General features: G+C 44.1%; 1 protein-coding gene across 1 annotated transcript in view; it reads right to left on the bottom strand.

Annotated features, from left to right (window-relative positions):
* Positions 1-5,550, bottom strand: part of LOC107558583 (cyclin-dependent kinase 6-like) — a 61,541-nt gene extending 55,991 nt beyond the window's left edge. Inside the window, exon 1 of the mRNA XM_016242245.1 lies at positions 4,742-5,550. The gene's annotated coding sequence lies outside the window, so the exon portion shown is untranslated. The remainder of the gene's footprint in view (positions 1-4,741) is intronic.
* Between the last annotated feature and the right edge of the window lie 839 nt (positions 5,551-6,389).

Genomic DNA, 6,389 nt, shown 5'->3' with positions numbered 1-6,389 from the left:
AGTGGGGTGGGCTCTTTGAATGCCTTTGATGAGAAGGGAGGTCTGTGAATTGGCTATTTGTGGTGAGGGTGAACCGTATATGAGCTTATGGAAAAACTGAATTCCGCTTAGATAGCTTTTAATGGAGCTGACTTGGAGGTTTTTGTTAATGTTGAGGTGTGATGAAGTGATAGAGAGTAGGGAAAAATCGGGAAATGGCAGGTTGTAGGTGGAATGGAAAGCTTTGAAGCATTTCCATGCTGTAAAATAGGATTGCAAGGTTCTGGGGGAAACAACTTGAAAAACAGAATCGAGGGAAGCCTTGAGAAGAGGTCTCAGAGGATGATTCAATGGAATATCAGCTCTGAATAAGGAGGTACTGGGGTTGGTAGTGGTTCCGCTTCTGGTGCCAACAGCCTGAATTTCTGGAAGGCAAAACGAGAGAGAGAGTCAGCTATTTGGTTTTTTGACCCGGGAATGTGTTTTGCAGTTATGATGAACTGGTCGCAAGCCGAGATCCAAATTAGACGTCTTAACAAAGGCATTAAGGCGGATGAATGAGAACGGCCTTTATTAATGCAGTGCACGGTAGCCTCGTTTTCGCAGTGAATAATGATGCTGGTGGTGGACCACTCTTTTCCCCACAGAAAGGATGCCACGACTATAGGATATAGCTCGAAAAGTGCTGAGGATATTAGCGGCTGAGGTAAACCTAACAGCTGGGAAGGCCATGTAGAATTGTTGTAAAAAAAGATAAGCCGTTCCATTGTTTAAGGAAGGAAATCTACAGACTGAGCTCGTCTCGGCATGAATTGGTTATAGATATTTGATCATCTAGCTCATGAACGGAGGACGCAAGAGAGAGGAGGTGAGAGATGAAGGGGCGGCCTTGCGGGATGATTCGCATTGCGAAATTTAGATGACCGAGCACGGATAGCAGCTCGCGTTTGGAGCAGTTTGGGTTGGCTAAAAGAGTGGAAGCCACCAGAATCGTTCTGTCTATTTTGTCCTTGGGTAGAGAAGCTTGAAATTTTTGTGAATCTAGGTTGATTCCCAAAAATTCGATGGAAGTGCTTGGGCCTGAAGTTTTGTCTTGGGCGAGGGGAATCCCGAGCTCTGCGAAAACCTTTTGCGTTGTCGAAAGGTGCGCTGCTGGGATGGAGTCGGGGGGTGATATAATTAAGAAGTCGTCTAAGAGATGGATTAAGTAGGGTACGGCGTAATTGTTGGAGAGGACCCAGCAAATTGCTTCTGATAACATGTCGAAAATTTTGGGGCCGCTTCTGCAGCCGAATGCGAGGCAGACGGAAAAGTAGATTTTTTTGCGCCAGCAGATGCCAAATAGGTGCCAAAAGTCAGGGTGGATGGGTATATCACTTTAAAGGCAGAGGTGATGTCAACTTTGGCCATCCAAGCGCCGCGACCTGCGTCTTTGATCATGGTAATGGCTTGGTCGATGTCATGGTAATGAAGAGAAAATTCTTCAAGTGGGATGAGGCAGTTAATGCTCGGGAGCGGGGAATTATGCGGGGAAGAGAGGTCGATTATAAGGCTTTTTTTTTCCAGAAGATAAACGAGAGACATTTACAGGAGTCGATAAGTATTGTTTAGCATTTTTATTGGCAGCTTTCTTGACAGGGCAAATCAAGCGGGCGTGAGCACCGCCACAAAAATTGCAAATGTGCATGAATCGACAGCGTTGTCTTGAGCATCTGCCGGCATTGAAGCTGGTGCAGAGCTGTCTGCTGGAGAAGGATGGGGGGGGCGGCGGTTAGTGGAAGAGGGGAGGGAGGGGTTGGTTGGGAAGTGCGGCACGTAGCTGGTGGATTTGGGCTGAGATGGTTCGGAGATGGGGGGAATGGATGGGTTGACAAAGGGGCACGTTGTGGTGGGGTGAGCGATGGATCGGCATACCGCGCATGTGATGTTGCGGCAGCCTAAAAATACCCTGTTGTGAAGTTCAGTGTCCAAGGCCCCCCAGTAAGGACACTGGTTCCATTGGGCCACTCGAATAGCACATTTTGCTGAGAATAACTTGTGGTATGTGTAGAAATGGGAGCCCCCGTATGATAGCGCGAGATGGGCGACAATAGTAAGATAGTCGCCGAGCTCACGTCTCCTGTGAGGAAAAACGGAACAGATGACTTCAGCGTAACGATTGAAAGTGATGGCGAATTCGGAAAATGATAGAATACGAGATTGAATATTTGATTTGTTTTTTAAGGTGACTGAAAATTCACCGCAGTCGATTTGGCGGTCAGTGGACGAAGGCGAAATAGGAGACAGAAGGGAAAAAAGATCTACGTCCGCACCCGAGAGGATTTGGTTCCGGATGTTACTGGATACAGGGGGAGGGTCCAGGGCAAGGGCGTTTGGTGGCATAGGTAGGGGCGTGGCTGTGGACAGACAGTAGGATGAGCGGGCCTGGGGGATGGGGGTGGGAAAAGTAGCCGCCGGAACCGCCTGTGGAGGCAAGCTCACGCTTGGAACAGCTCGGGGGGCGAGATCGGAAGAAAGAACAGGAAAGAGAGAGGGAATAGCGGGCGCCAGAACCTGCACTATTAGCGGAGGTGGCCTCACGCTTTGGTTGGTCTCGGGGGTGGGAAAAACATAAGGAAGGAAAGATGAGATTGTGGGCGTCGGAGCTTTTGCTGCTAGCTGAGGAAGCCTCGCGCTAGAGCTGGATGGTGGGGCTGGGGGCCATGGGTAGGGGAGAGGGTTAAGGGTGGGGTAAAACAGAGACTGAGGATGGGGCTGTGCCGCTAGCGGAGGCGTGCTCACACTATCTATGCGGCTTGTGGAGGTGCACGCCAGTGCGTCGCCTGGAGAGTCTGCTGGCTGACGTTCAGAGGATCGGGAAATGTTTGCTGCTGGATCAGGTGCGTGGCCCAGGCTTGCCGAAGGCCTTCTGCTGCGGCCAGATAGTCGGAGGCTCGTCCTTGGTGGCGTGGTAGTTGGATCAGGCCGTGAATAAGGAGCACTGCGGCCCCGGTTTGTTTTGTCCTTAGCTTTGGACGGAGGAGTGGAGATTGGAAGTGGCGCCCCCGCCTGGAGCGAAGCGTAGAGGGCTTGTAGCTCCGGCTTGTTCAGACGGTGAGGAGCAAGGATGCCAGCGTTTGAAAGCACTTGACGTATCTTTGGCACGGTCCATTTCTCCGTAGCTGGAGCGGAGGAGAGAGCCGATGCATAGGAGGACTCTGGAGAAGGTGGCTGACGCCTGGAAGGTGAGGGTGAAGGAGAATCTCTGCGTCTGAAGGTATGAGTGGCGGCGATGCGGGAAGGCAGCCGCGGGCTCAGTTGGGGTGTCCTGCGGAGTGTTGGCGCGCTGAACGTCGGCTGTAGACGCGGGAGGAGCTGTGCTGTCGAAGGTGTTTTCCTCAGGGAACAATTCGATCTCGGACATCATGCGGCGATTGGATGCACCAATGCTGAAAGTCGAGAGATAACGAAGGTAGGGCGTACTTGGTTATTTATGGGAGTTTTCACTTGCGCTGATTGGATAAATGGTGTAATCACTAATGATGAACTGGCCGTGTTAATTATCTGTGCGTGCTCCTCCCGAAATTTGTTTGTAAACATCACTTAAATATCTAGTTAAAGTGCCAATTTTTTTTTATTACAGCCTGTTCTCACTATGGTTTTACCACATACAAAGCATCTCGAGCTAATGACTCTAAACGTGTCAAGTGGCATAACCATCAATACTTTGCAGCTTGAACGTGTTTGAACACACTAAATTATTTTTAAAGAAAAATTATAAATTTTTTGAGTTAGAAATATGAAAAAGTTATTTCGGTTTCTTGATTTGACCTGAACAAAACGTGTTTTTTATTTTTAAAAAGTCATTATCTTGGCTATTCATTCAAAAATAATGACCTTGCGACAGTTATGAGGGTCTACACGGACCTCAATGTGATATTTCCTGTTTTTATAGATATCTTGTCACATGACAACAAAATGGCTTCATGCATGCTGGTTAAACCACACTGACAGACAGACAGACATATATATATATATATATACACACCTACTTTCACACACATTCAAACTACAAAAAAAATTAGAAAATTGCCTTTTAATTAGACTTTTTTTAAAACTATTTCAACAGTTACACCACCCTGACATCTTTCACATTAAGTCACACAAATATATTCCTATATGTATTTTATTCAAAGTAAAAAATAATTTTAAATAATACATATACGCTATTATATATATATATATATATTATAACATTTATATAATCACAATAGCGTTTAATTCAGAAGTTGAACACGTTAATCACAGAAAATGTCTATTCAAATAATTTTATATGAATTGCGTATTTAATTCTTTTCTGAATAACCTCACGTCACTGATCCATAACTAGGCTACTTGTTAACCTTTGAGTCAACACATGTATGCCTAATGTAACTTGTTTCCGTACAGTAAACGACTGTAATAGACTCAAGCTTTGAATCTAACCCATGCGCATATTGTCAATAAAAATAAACGGACTTAGTTTTCTAATGACAAGATTGTCCCTGCTCTTCTTTGTGCCACACAAGCCTCGAGCACGTGGTTGTCTACTGATTGCATTGTCTAGCTGTGCATATCAATAAACGCTGGACCTAAAGCGCCTACATTAGCTTCCACACTCAAACAACATGAACACATTTCTCTAATAATCCATCTAGCGTGCAAGCAAAGCCCCATATGTACAAACACGCGCACTGAATGTAGAAGTAACGCAAGTGAATGGGAGTCTGCTCAGTATAGTTACCCCGTTTGTTAGATTCCGCCCGGAGAGTCTCGCGTCATTCATAAACTTCAGTAACTTTCCCAGCGTCTCCACACGCATCACAGCTCGTGCAGTGTCCTCGCAACGGGCCACACAGGTAGTCGGATGGTGCACGCGCTAAGCCCCATCTCCCAGCAGTACCACCCACTGCAACAGTAAATCAAGTGAAAGATCGTCTGATCAGTCCCTCAAAAAAGCGGAGTGGATAAAAAAAGTGACTGATTTTCATCGATCTGCAATGTCCGTCCTTCCCCCTTTATGGTTTTCCCATCTATGCAGGAATATGCAGCGTGTGTGTGTGCTCGGTCTCCTCCTCGCTTTCCCACGCTGGCTGAATGTGCCTTGACCCCCTTCAGAGCAGTTTGACACAGAGCAGGAGCGTTTCCGCATTCCTCACCGACTACAAAGACTAACCGCCTCCTCTTGCTTTCTCCCTGCCTGCTCGCTCCTTCACCATTCATACTGCTTTTTTGTTTTTGTCTCGGTGTCAAAACGGGATCACTGCGGGGGAAAGAGCTGGGACGCGGAAGGGTTATTGGACGCATCAGCCAATCTAATGGAAACTTTGTGGATCTGAAAATCCGGATTAGTGAGGCAACAGATTGCCTCTTCTAAATGAGTGCATATGTATTTATTTACCTTATCAACAACTGCACTTTATGGATCCTGTACCGTTGATATTCTTTAATATGTTAAATCATGTTTTTAAAAATAAGGCTTTTGTACTGGAGTGAGAAGACAAAGCTCTCATTTCTGCAGTACAAAATGTTTAACGGGAAAAGAATGTAATAATGCTAAAATAAAAACTTGTTTCGTTAACTTTCACCATTTAAACTGTGAAAAATAATAATAACTTTACAGGACACAGCAGAAACCTTTACTGTAATTGGTTTGTTTTAAAAATAGGATTAACCTATATGGTATAATCAACATCATTTTAAAACAAACAAAAAACATAATTTTGACGATATATTTTACCTTGAAAGTACATGTCATATTTATATGGTTAAAATGGTTAACTAACGTTTTTATTGAATGATTTTTACATTCCTTTTCCATGTTACTTATGAAGAACTTTAATTAATCATGTATTAGATTATAAGTAGCCTAAATTTGTATTTTTATCATTGTTCAAGAAGGTTGGCAGTTTTTACAAAAAACATTTTTTTTACAAAATTTCTGGGATCACAACTCAAAGTGATTTATCAGGAGTTTTTCTTTGTTTTTGCAATTATTGTCATTATAGGGCTCATGTTCAATGTCACTGGATGCATGTTGCCTTTGCGGATCAATACTGCACTGCTGTCTTGTATAGTGTCTCGTATAGAGACTACCAAGCAATAAATTATATATGTGAGTGATGAATGATAGTATATATTTGTCTTGTCCCTGTGTAAATAAAATATTGTCAATAAATGTTATCTTTCTTGACGTGAAGCCATAAAACACTTTTAGCTTTGATTTTATATTATATTTAAACACCTTATGAAAGCCTGGTTAAACCTGCTCTTCTGTTACATATATTCTGGATATACTGTAAAAGAAAATGTAAAGTGTTGATAATCAGGCAAAGAATATGGGTGAATCTTCCTAAATGAATTGTATTGTTGGGTATAGGTGGGAGGGCTTT

Source organism: Sinocyclocheilus grahami, unplaced genomic scaffold, assembly GCF_001515645.1.
Source record: "Sinocyclocheilus grahami isolate Dianchi unplaced genomic scaffold, SAMN03320097.WGS_v1.1 scaffold650.1, whole genome shotgun sequence".
Taxonomy (NCBI): domain Eukaryota; kingdom Metazoa; phylum Chordata; class Actinopteri; order Cypriniformes; family Cyprinidae; genus Sinocyclocheilus; species Sinocyclocheilus grahami.
The sequence above is the reverse complement of the archived record's forward strand: the minus strand, read 5'-3'. Positions and strand labels throughout refer to the sequence as shown.